Source organism: Gymnoscopelus braueri, assembly GCF_963280865.1.
Source record: "Gymnoscopelus braueri genome assembly, chromosome: 7".
In the NCBI taxonomy this organism is placed as follows: Eukaryota; Metazoa; Chordata; class Actinopteri; order Myctophiformes; family Myctophidae; genus Gymnoscopelus; species Gymnoscopelus braueri.
The window spans coordinates 56,125,340-56,138,404 of NC_137608.1; the positions used below are offsets into that span (position 1 = coordinate 56,125,340).

General features: G+C 41.0%; 1 protein-coding gene across 1 annotated transcript in view; it reads right to left on the reverse strand.

Moving 5' to 3' along the window:
• The window catches only part of LOC308089515 (protein NLRC3-like), a 67,476-nt gene extending 65,422 nt beyond the window's left edge, over positions 1 to 2,054 (reverse strand). Inside the window, exon 1 of the mRNA XM_080434287.1 lies at positions 1,936 to 2,054. The gene's annotated coding sequence lies outside the window, so the exon portion shown is untranslated. The remainder of the gene's footprint in view (positions 1 to 1,935) is intronic.
• Positions 2,055 to 13,065: the final 11,011 nt, after the last annotated feature.

Genomic DNA, 13,065 nt, shown 5'->3' on the forward strand with positions numbered 1-13,065 from the left:
GATCTATAGCACCAGTATGCATAGATCTATAGCACCAGTAAACATAGATCTATAGCACCAATAAGCATAGATCTATAGCACCAGTAAAATAGATCTATAGCACCAGTAACATAGATCTATAGCACCAGTAAACATAGATCTATAGCACCAATAAACATAGCACCAGTAAACATAGATCTATAATACCAGTAAACATAGATCTATAGCACCAGTAAACATAGATCTATAGCACCAGTAAACATAGATCTATAGCACCAGTAAACCATAGATCTATAGCACCAGTATGCATAGATCTATAGCACCATTAAACATAGATCTATAGCACCAGTAAACATAGATCTATAGCACCAGTATGCATAGATCTATAGCACCAGTAAACATAGATCTATAGCACCAATAAGCATAGATCTATAGCACCAGTAACATAGATCTATAGCACAGTAAACATAGATCTATAGCACCAGTAAACATAGATCTATAGCACCAATAAACATAGCACCAGTAAACATAGATCTATAATACCAGTAAACATAGATCTATAGCACCAGTAAACATAGATCTATAGCACCAGTAAACATAGATCTATAGCACCAATAAACATAGATCTATAGCACCAATAAACATAGCACCAGTAAACATAGATCTATAATACCAGTAACATAGATCTATAGCACCAGTAAACTAGATCTATAGCACCAGTAAACATAGATCTATAGCACCAATAAACATAGCGACCAGTAAACATAGATCTATAATACCAGTAAACATAGATCTATAGCACCAGTAAACATAGATCTATAGCACCAGTAAACATAGATCTATAGCACCAGTAAACATAGATCTATAGCACCAATAAACATAGATATATAGCACCAGTAAACATACATCTATAGCACCATAAACATAGATATATAGCACCAGTAACATACATCTATAGCACCAGTAAACATACATCTATAGCACCAGTAAACATAGATCTATAGCACCAGTAAACATAGATCTATAGCACCAATAAACATAGATCTATAGCACCAATAAACATAGATCTATAGCACAGTAAACATTAGATCTATAGCACCAGTAAACATAGATCTATAGCACCAGTAAACATAGATCTATAGCACCAGTAAACATAGATCTATAATACCAGTAAACATAGATCTATAGCAACAGTAAACAAAAAATGTCAGTTTGAGGGTCCTTCACATGAAAATGTGAAAATGTTTTGAATTCACATTATTTTATAATGGTCTTAAGTTCTCTAAGTAATGAATTCATGACTTTTCCAGTTCACTAACAGTTAAAATTACAGACATTTAAATGAATAGTTACTCGTTACTTGTGAAATGTGAAAATAATGAACATCTTCATAGGATTATAATGATTATTATCATCCAGCGATGTGCTCTCACTCTAACCTCACTACAGTACATATGACCCGACCCTACTCTGCCTCTGATTGGTTTAGGTGATGATGACATGATGCGAGATGATTGGTTGAAGTATAGTGTCAAATATCATGGTAAGCCAATCTGAAGCAGAGTTGGAGCGGGTCTTTGTTTTAGCTTTCCTGGAGCGACCGCAAACAAACCACATGACAGTATGAGTAGATTACAGGAAACTGTCTCAACACACGCATGCACGCACACACGCACACATGCACACACACAATGGTAAGTTGAAGCATGAGCATGAGAGAGGGAGGGAGGGAGGGAGGGGGAGAGAGAGAGAGAGAGAGGAGAGACAGAGCAGGGGAGGGTAATATTCAAAGTTCTCCTTCATTGTTTGTATCTTAAAACAAACTTTTATAGACGATAACAAGTAGTTCTAATATATTGCATATAACACTTAAACAGCATTAACCTTCATAACAGCGGACTAGCAGTATGATTACCTTACATTAACCTCCGTACAGACCTGATTAATAACACTTACCCTAAATTAATCTTTATGCTTTAATCCAACATGGTAAAACAACATGGAGTCCAGACTGTTCAGTTCACTGAGTTGTTGTCGTGTCTAAATGGTTGAATGTACCGACGCATCATGTGTTTCACTGGGTGTGTCTAAGAGAGAGAGAGAGAGAGAGAGAGAGAGAGAGAGAGAGAGAGAGAGAGAGAGAGAGAGAGAGAGAGAGAGAGAGAAGAGAAGAGAGAGAGAGAGAGAGAGAGAGAGAGAGAAAAGAGAAGACGTGTTTGTCTCCACTTTGTTTTCAGCCAAACAAGTTCAAACAAGAGAGAGAATAAAGACAGATGAATATTGTATTTAAACAGCACCTCGATCTCCAACGCGCCTTATGTACGCACGCCCACGCCCACACACACACATATGGCACACACTGTACACACACACACACACACACACACAGGCAGAGCCCTGGAGACAGCAGCTGAAGTCTTTGTCATGTCGGTCTGTCTATTAGTCCCTCCTGGTACACACAACACCACTGACAACTTTCTTAACACGCTGAGGAGGGCTTGACGCCGAAACGCTATTAATTCAAAAGTACCAGAAGTTTTGTTTTTTTAACTGGCTGTCTTGACCCCCCCCCCCCCCCCCCACGCACACACACACACACACACACACACACACACACACACACACACACACACACACATACACCCCGTGACGCGGGTGGAACTAAATGTAGCTTTACAAGGTACGCTTTCAAAGTAGCTTCCCCACACACACACACACACACACACACACACACACACACACACACACACACACACACACACCTTTCATCTGCCGTTCATGTTGTAACTGAGTATCTTCAATGTGTTTCCTGTCAATTCAACCGTCTGTCTGTCGCCTCACTCTCCCGTGGATGAACACAGAGCGGTACAAACTTCCTTTTCTGCTAGCTGCCATCAGACTGCTGTAGTATCGTTTTTAAACATAAGCACGGTGTTCGATATAAGTAATTTCATTTCATATTGAGATACAGTACTAGGTGATTCTGGGTTTTGCAGTTAACAGTGCTTGGATTGGAAAATAACCCATTTGCTTATTTAGGCTGAGAGGCGATCAACTTTGCATTCCCCCACACCCAAACCTTTTGTTCCTCACTGATATGTAGAACTTCAGAACCTAGGTGTCGACACACTGTAACCACAGAGCCATGCTTTTGTCTTAATTTGAACGTATTAAAATAACCATTGTCCCCTTGTGAGAGGCGGCTGGCCACAGACAGTGAATGCGTAGTGGATGGTAATCCAGGGACAAGATGTCTGCAAGACAGCCACCTTTTGGAGAGGGTGGAGGGATTTAAGAGTTTAACTATAATGCTGGCAAAATAATAATACTAAGAACCTTTTAAATGAGTTGTTGAAATGATTAAAGTTTTGATAACTATGACTTGTGTTGTTAACAAAGAGAAAAGCCAAAAGGTCAAAAGTATTCACTCTGAATTGATTTCTGTGTCATTAAAAGCCTCATTGAGTTAACTATTGTTTACAGATGCATGGGGATGTGATTCTTGGTATTATTCTAAAGTGTATAATGTGCAAAGTATTAATCTCATAACAAAACTTCACTGTGAAATATGGTTTTGTACTGAAAGCAGATATTGTCGAATTGATTTCCCTGTACTGTGTGACCTACTATAATATGCGCTGTAGCTGTCCGCTCGGCAACGACGGATCAGCTTGTGATTGGTTGAAAATGAGGACAGGAGGAGCTTTGAGACTAGGAGCGCCTTTTGAAATCTCCAGTATATATGCGTTGTTTGAATGTGATGACTGGGTGCTGCTGAATGGACCCTTCGCTAAGCCCCACCCACTCCACTCTGTGACTGGTGGTGCGAAGTTAGTCACACCCAGGCCTGGCAGCGCCTGGCAATCTCTGCTTCTCACCCATTGACTTGCATGTTAAATGACGGCTTTTCCCCTTTAAAATAATCGATCATTTCAGCAGCAATAGCTTCAAAATCTCTTCTAAATCTAGTCAACAAGGCCTGCAGTAGGCTATGCACAGGACAAATGTGCAGGACATTATTTCAATAAACTAAAAACACGGGAAATGTTAGAGGGAGTAATAGCCATGGATACACGACGGTCGTCTGTCTCGACCGTCATGGATGAACTTCAACCTGGTGTTTGCACTTTCTCCATTTATAGCCCGTACATCTACAGAAACGTTCATATTTCAAATATAAAGTGCTTATCCCATGGCCACGGATGTTACATTTATGTACGGGCTCTCAAAAGTACCCGTATCATCCGTATTGTTAAATAAAAAGCATTTTAATCTGATCGGTGGCCATTTTCTCCATATGCTTTCACCTAAGCGACCCTATCGGTTGGTAGGTGTATTGCACTCTGATACATTATAATTCTATGAGAAAATGATTAAAATGCTTTTTATTGAACAATACAGAATATACGGGTACTTTTGAGAGTCCCGTGCATCATTTTAACATCCGTGGCCATAGGGTAAGCAATTTATATTTGAAATCTGAACGTTTATATAGATGTACGGAACCGTAAATGGAGAAAATGCAAACACCAGGTTGAAGTTGATCCATGACTGTAACAGGAGTTTTCATGTACCACGGGGTAAGACTACAGTAGCAGTTAATAAATCGACGAACAAATGAATGAATATACTTTAACGTGGGGAAACAGGCAGCGCTGTGATTCTGAATTTTGTTATGATTACGGTGATTAGTGACACCACCTGGGCGAGTGGGTCGTGTAACTTTCCCGACGTTAAGCTGTGTATGTGTTCAACAACACAACCATGCAGCCTTGCAGTTTAAATGCAGATTTCAGCTTGGGAAAATAACCTTCCAACGGTTTTGGGTACGTGGAATCTGTTGCTGGTTCATAGTCACCATTGCGTTATCGTGGTACATTATTGTGTGTGTGTGCGGGCGAAATAACATTGACAGCTATGGCAGGTGACGAAAGCTTGCCAGACCTGTGCCAGGCTAACAACGGTTTCTAAGCTGGCATTGGACAATCGCTTTTGGGGTGGGGTTTAGCGAAGGGTCCATTAGACCCACATGGCAGTTGGCCAGTCGGGCGGAAATAAAATATGCTTGACTTGAAACCTTGGACCGGAATCTCTCTCCTTGAACCTTTTCCCAGGAAACTGATTATAGCCACTCTTGGATCATAAAATATACTTCACTGCAAAATGCATGAGAACTCTTTCCTTAATGCATATGGTGCTGTGTCGGCCCTGTTCCTGTGTGATTATGTCCATGTGTGTCTGATGCAGGGCAGGAATTTCACGGCGGCCACGGCCGTCGTTGCCCCTCTCATTGGCCGTGTGCCCCTTGAAAAATGACTTGCCTTCACGGCCACAGTGGCCGTGGTTCCCCCTGCATGCACCGCCCACGCTGATTTAACCGTTTCCCCTCTGCGCTATCTTCCTGTCAATATGGTACACACAGAGAGACATAGGTTCCGGCACGGCGTGCAAGGCCGTCGAGTGAGCATTGCACCCCTGGCTGTGTGTCTCATTGATTGTCAGTGACAGAGCATGTGTGCACATCAAATCACAGTAAAGAAAAAACGACATTTGATCAACAGCAAAATATAGATTAATACATTTGACAACATACAGCCAAAATCCCAAAATTTCTTCTTAATATCCAGCAAGCAATAGAAATTAATAACTGCAAACAACTTAAAAGTTTAGGCTATCAATATCATCAGAGAAGCTGCGTGACCTCACCGCTCTGATGGACAATACATAAATAATCCTTTTGCAAATAATATCCATGTTCTGTTTGTTTTCCAACAATGATCCAAATGGGAAGTTTATATCAGCAGTTAGAATGTGACAGTTTGACATAGTTTGAGCTGTTTTGGTGCACAGCTCCTCGTTTAAGTTAATTGCCTTCACCTGTTATGCTGCTGCGCAACAGGGCAGATCCCCGCCAGGCCAGGTTGACCTAGAGACCCATGAAATTCATAGGCAGTCATAGCCAATTACATTTAAATCTGCTAAAACTGACTCATATACTGATAAAGGTCCACATATAGGCTATATTGTCGCTGTATAATCCAATAATACAAGCTATAATTATTAATAATTAAGAAATACTATATTTTAAATAGTGAAAAATCTACTTAAGACATTATTAGTGCAAGTTCAATTACATTTCATTTGAATGAAAATAACTACATACAATCTCTAATCGGTGAATCTAATAGTGATTAATGTGACCCCTACAGTCAGTGAGGTCCAGGGCTGAATGTGACAAATATTGAGACCAATAGGCTAAGACTTTGTACAAATGTTGGTAATTTGCCAATACATTATTTTGTAAAATGAATGGTTATATTTCACAGATAGTTATCACCCATTCTTGAGAATCGGCACAATATTCTTCAATTATGCAGAGAAAAGATATTTCAAAAGATCAAAGTGTTGACTATTAAACCATGTATGGGCCAACCTCCCACAGTTGTTTTTCCTGGTGTCTCCATACGATGGCATATCTGACGGAGTTGACATCTGAGTTGCTTAGGTTCTATTAATGCTAATAGAATTGCACTTTTTTTTTCTTTTTTGGGGGAGTTTAGAAGGACTGACGGAGTTGACATGTTATGGTTGGGACACTCCAGATAGTATTATTATTTAATGCATTTATCAAAAAATGTAAGCTTACCAGAGCTTTCGCAGCTTTCCAGACTTTTTTTAAACCCGGAAGTGAAACAGGGGACCTTAGAATATAGCTAAAACCTGTTTATGCCTGAATTAAATTACGTTTTTGTAGGAATCTGACAGAGTTGACAACGATCTTGGACACAACTTTAAAGGGCAAAAACTTTTACAAAAAAACACATTTAAAAAAAAGTTGATGGCAAATGTACATTCTTACACCTATGTTATCAATACACATGGTTAGTTTTTTTTTAATGATTTTAACAAAAAAACAAAAAAAACAATTGAAGTTGTGAATCCTTGTCTTAGACAAGGATGTTTTCTGGCAGAGTGCACGTTTAGATGTAAAAAAGAAAGAAAGAAGGAAACCAGACCAAAACATTGAATGAATCATATCCTTATATATTTTCACCAAACTTTTTTTTAATTGGTTTACTAATAAATAATAATCTGAAATGTTTTGGTAGGACATGATTTGTCCCAATTCTCAAGAATGGGTGCTTGTAAAAGAGTTCCTTCTGATGAGGGCTAGAATGTTTCAATAATCCGTCTTTATTTTCAAATAGGTGCTCAAAGATAATGTCCAGTTTTAAAAAATGTAATTGAAAAAAATACAAAACAATAAACTTACATGCTTTCAAACAGTCTAGAGAATACACTGACTTGGGCTGATAACGTGGGTATCGGGTGTTTATTCCTATAAAACGTAGAAAATACTGGCAAAATGTAAACTCATAAACTTCATTTGCCAACTGTGTTCATAAAACCATGAACTTTATTATTCCAGGCCTGAAACGTCTCATTTTGAACAATAATAATGATCTCCAGACAACACACTGACCATATAAAAGTATTGACATCAAAATGTACTCAAAGTACCAAAAGTAAAAGTACTCATTCTACAGAATGTCCCATTACAAGTTTTCAAATGTATAAAAACCTTTGAAAATAGCAGATCTCAGATCTACAAGCACAATGCGTCGCAAGCTTTTAGATTGGCTATTTTAAATTAGAATCCTGAAAAGTAAGGTGAGGTTTGGACATAATGAGGTTTCAGCCCAACAACAACCATATATAAAGATGAGATTACATTTTATACACCAGAATGTCATTTTTTACGTCACATTACAAGTAATTCAAAACTGTGCTAAAGCTCTTTCATTTCTGCCTCTCTGCCCATAAAACATAACATGAGGACATTACATTTTATACCAGAATGTTGTTTATTTCTCTTTTCTTTTTTGGAAAAATAAAATCATTTTGGTTTAAATAACTGGAGTCGTTTTAAAACATGTTTTGGTTACTCCACAGCGCCCTTTACATATCTGGTCAATGGAACTTTTCTATTGACCAGATTTTTCCTTCCGGTGAAATATTTTCTTTTCCGGCCAAAAAGTGTATTTTAGACGTGAGGTGGGGGAGTGTTCCCACTAAGTAGAGTAGGCTTTCAACTCCATAAAACTCCATAAAACCCTCTTTGTTTTGGTGAGTAGCGGAAGATTTTTTTTTCTTCTAAAAACGAGAGGGTGCGCAAATGCTCGAAAGTCCCATAGCGTTAAGGATAACTCCTAACACTATGGACCAGAGATAAACTGCACCCAACTCTGCTGCGACTCAGGCTAAGTGCGCAGACGTTTATCGAGTCTGACTTTTACTTTTGTATACGAAAGTAAAAGTCAGACTCGATAAAATACATATAGAGTCTTGATCCAAGTCTAGCGCAGACGCATGACAGAAGATAGGACAGAAGATCTGTTCCATTCAATTGATTTGATCCTACTCTCTCTCTACGTCGTCCTCAGACCAGTCCTCCGTTGGAGTCTCCAGTCATCTTGGTTCTCCATACATCTGGCCAGCTCCTTTGTGCTTTCTGCACCAGAATCTTTCCTTAGTACATCCACGTAGGTAGGTGTGGTTCCCACAGTATGAGCTTTTTGACCGGGAATTCTCAGTGTCGGTGGCCGGCTAGTCTCATCCTCCTGACTGCAATCTTTTCTGATACACTCGGTAGTGCCCCGTACAGACGCTTGTTGGTAATGTGCTCGTCCTGGTTGATGTTCAGTACCACACGTAACATTCTGGTATAGCACCCGTCCAGGGACTTCTGTAGGGCTTGCTTTAGTGTCCATTATTCACAGCCGTAGGAGAATGGACTCCACAGTCGCAGAGAAGAAACTGATCTTGATGTGTCGGGGGAGGTTGGATTTCCACATACTGGTCATGCCATTAAGAGCTCTCCAGGCAAGTGCTTTCCTCACTTTAAGGTCCTTTTCTGTGGAGCCGACCCATGCACCCAGGTATTTAAAGTCACTGACCTCCTTTAGCACAGTGCCTTCTGTTGTTGTTAGGGGTGGATGTTCTTGGGGGATGTTATTGGTCATGACCTCAGTTTTCTTTGCATTTAGCATGAGGCCAACCCTAGCACACTCTAACTCCACTCTGGTCAAGAACTCCTGTGCCTGCTTTACGTGGTCAGATAGCAGGCAGATGTCGTCAGCGTAGTCCAGGTCTGTCAGGGTTTCTGCAGGGTGTCTCGTAGACCTTCTGGGTGCGATAGTGAAGCCGAGCTCATGCTCCCTTCCTTTCACAGCTTGTCTCAGAGCATAGTCCAGTACTGTTATAAAAAGGAAGGGGGCTAGGGTGTCACCCTGCAGCACTCCGGTTTGGATGTTGAACTCCTCGCTGTTACCGTCGTGCGTTGTCACTTGGGCTCTCGTTCCCGTGTACATGGTCCCAATGGCTTGGAGTAGGTTGGGAGGAACATCGTAGGCTTTAAGTATTCTCAACATCATTCCTCTGTGGATAGTGTCGAAGGCCTTCCTGAAGTCGATGAAGCACAGCACCGCCGCCAGGTTGTTCCTCTTTACCTCCTCAATGATCCTCCGTAACGCTGGAGCTAAGGTGGTGCTCCCCTCTCGAAATCCGTTTTGGATTACTAATATTTATATCCAACTAATCTGCTTCACTGGAACTGATAGGACACAACTGAACCCCTGATAATCAGCATTTTTTTTTAGCATTATTAAGGCACCAAACTTTCAATTATATAAGTAAACCATGTCTAAGTTGCACAGATTTCTGTAATATCAGACATACTGTAGGGGAAATGTCACGGTTTGTTACCCACACCTACTCCAGAGCAAAGGGTTCCCACATTTCAAACGAGACTTGATCAAATCATGTTCATTTTATTTTATTTGTATTGCCTTTACACAACCGTATAATCAACAAGAATATCAACTCATTGCATAAGGTTGTTTTCTATCTTCAGGGATCGGCGGTGACATTCTGACAGGAGGTTGTTACTGGCAGAGTCCAGGATGGCTGTGACACCCTGAAAAATACAGTTGAATATACAGAGATATTACATTAATGAGATTTAATATATGAAACTAGAAACAACATTTCTTCGAAATTTTAAGTGTGCCTGCAACTCGCTAAGTCTGTGCAACCTTGTGTTCGAGAGGTAGGGTGAAATAAATGAATGTATTGTTTTAAGCACTTACCCAAGATCGTACAAAGTCGAGACCTAGCTCATTCCCTAGCTCAGTGATATGTTATGGACCCAAAATAGTGTCACAACAAAGTATCACCATTCGACTCCAAATGGCCTGACACGTGCTCCTAACTGGTTTTTGGGTGGTCGAAAATATATATAATTTTTTCCAAAAATCTTCGAAGTCCCTAGCTCAGTGAAATGTTATGGACCCAATTCTTCGTAGATCCCCACTTAGGGGGTGTGGGCGAAGTGTAGTGACCACATATCCTTTTGTTAAAAAACTACTTTTCCCATTTGTGTGAGTCACTCTTTGGGCAGACTGAAATAATAGACACTTGTTGCAGATCAGGTTGAAGAATAGAAGGTCCACTCCAGGTTTGTTTAGGTTTCAAATTAAATTAAGTTTATTTTCTTCCTTTCCAGAGCAGCAAAACATGAGAAGATACTGAACTTGAAGTAGAATAAAATAATAAATTAAATACATCTCCAGCACGCAAACAAGGTCTAAAGACTGTGTCCTTCTCAGTCTGTCACGCCCCTGTAGTGACGCACATGTCCTTATAAGGGAGACCTGCTGGGGATTGAGCCCAATGCAGCCATTAGTAGCCCCACACCACTATACATGGCCAATAAATAAATAATATTGAATATAAAGAACTGGCTCCTACAAAACCGGCCCCTAATTGTATTTTGGAGCAACAAAAAACAATTACAATATACACTGTATCTTATAGGAGCTTCTAAACATTTCATTAACTTAGGTGTGGTGTGGGTTCATCATAGATTGGCGAAGTCATCATGCCATCATTCATGAGGAAAGGAGCATCACTCCTCACATTCTAGCACTAGGCAGATCTTGGTTATTGGCCTCTCTAGGACATTGGTCTGTGTTTTGACGTTTACAGCTCGCACCAATCCTTTAGAATCCGCCATAACTTCCAGCACCCTTCCCAAGAGCCAAGAGCCACGTGGAGCAGAGGGGTCCACTATCATAACCACATCTCCAGATGTGAAGCTTCTCCTCCGTTTGCACCATTTCTGCCTTTCTTGCAAGAGGGGCAGGTATTCCTGGCACCAGCGCTTCCAAAATAAATCAGACATGTACTGCACCTGTTTCCATCGGCGTCTCACGTACAGGTCATTCTTGTCAAAGACTCCAGGTGGCAGAATGGGCTTGGTGTTCAGGAGTAAGATGTGGTTGGGGGTAAGAGGCTCTAGGTCTTGTGGGTCATTAGAGACAGTAGTGATTGGGCGGCTGTTTAAGATGGCCTCCACTTCGCATAACAGAGTCTGTAGTCCCTCATCGTCTAGAGCCTGCTGTTTCAAAACAGAATGGAGCACTTGCCTTACAGACTTTATGAGTCGCTCCCAAACTCCTCCATGGTGGGATGCTCCTGGTGGGTTGAAACTCCACTGTATGCCCTTTTGAAGCAAAGCTCCTCGAATCCTTTGCTGGTTTAGTGCAGCAAGGGCTTCCTTCAATTCTCTCTGAGCCCCAACAAAATTAGTTCCATTATCGGTTTCACTTGTCCTCTTCTACAAATGAAACGTCTCAAGGCATTGAGGCATGAGTCTGTGTCGAGGGAGTTGGCCACTTCAATGTGCACAGCTCTACTAGTCATGCAAGTGAATAGCACTGAGCACTCCATACCTCTTCAAGATGGTTCGTCCTCTTTTAGTTTCAATAGGGCCAAAATAATCTACGCCAACATTGGAAAATGGAGGCAAGTCTGGCTCGAGCCTTCCCTGTGGCAAATCGGCCATCTTTTGCTCTCCAATTCTGGCCCTGTGCCGTCTGCATACAACACATTCTCCTATTATTTTTCTTGCTGCAGAGTTGGCCTTGATTATCCAATATTTTTTCCTGAGTTCGGAGAGAATGTGGTTTCTTCCTCCATGTCCAGTTTTGTCATGTATGTGCCTGAGAATGAGTGTGGATACGTGAGAATATTTGGGGAGTATGACAGGGAATTTGCTCTCTTCTGGCATAGCTGCCCTACTCAGACGTCCTCCCACTCTGAGCACACCATCCTTGAACACTGGGTCAAGCTTGTAGATGTTACTTGCCTTTTTGACACCAGATGTCCCTATTTGCAAGGTTGTCATTTCTTCTGGAAAATATTGCTTTTGCGTTTGACAGATGATTGCGTTTTCTGCCTTCTCTAGATCTTCCAGAGTAACTGTCTGTCCACCCAATGTGGTTTTGACATTTGTCATCTTCTGGTCCATCACTTTCCTAGTGCTTCAAGTGATTATGTTTGAGGCACTCACAGTGGAATGAAATTCCTTTTTCCGTGAACCAGCAGTTTCAAAGTTTCTTTGAGTTTTAAAATCCATGCTACTGCAACTTTCAGCTTTCTCCAGCTGGAAAAGTGTGTGAGAAGTGTGTCAGTTGGATTTCCATTGTCTTTTACAATGATTGTACTCACAGCAGGATTTCTCTTGACCTCTGGGTCATCGAAGGAGTGTGAGACCAATTCTAATGGAAACTGTGGCCAGTCCATTTCTGACTTCCAGAGTATGTCTGGGCCATGGATCCAGTTCCAATTTTTCATGAATTTGTCTGCATTCTGTCCCCTGGAGGCAACATCAGCAGGGTTCACCTTTGTGTTGACATATCTCCACTGGGTCATTTTTGTGGCTTCCCTAATGGTGGAAACTCAGTTAGCCACAAATGTATGGAATCTTGTGTGTTGGTTTGCTATATATTTTAGCACTGATTGGCTATCAGTCCAAAACATTGAGCTTTCAAGCTGCAACTGCAACTCTCTTCTGAGAACTTTATCCACTTTAGTGGCCAGCACTGCAGCAGCAAACTCCATCCTGGGGATTGTAATCATTTTGAGGGGGGCAACTCTCGCCTTCCCCATCATGAACGCGACGTGAATGGTGTTTTTGTCATTCATCAGTCTCAAATAGCTCACTGTACCATACCCTAATTCACT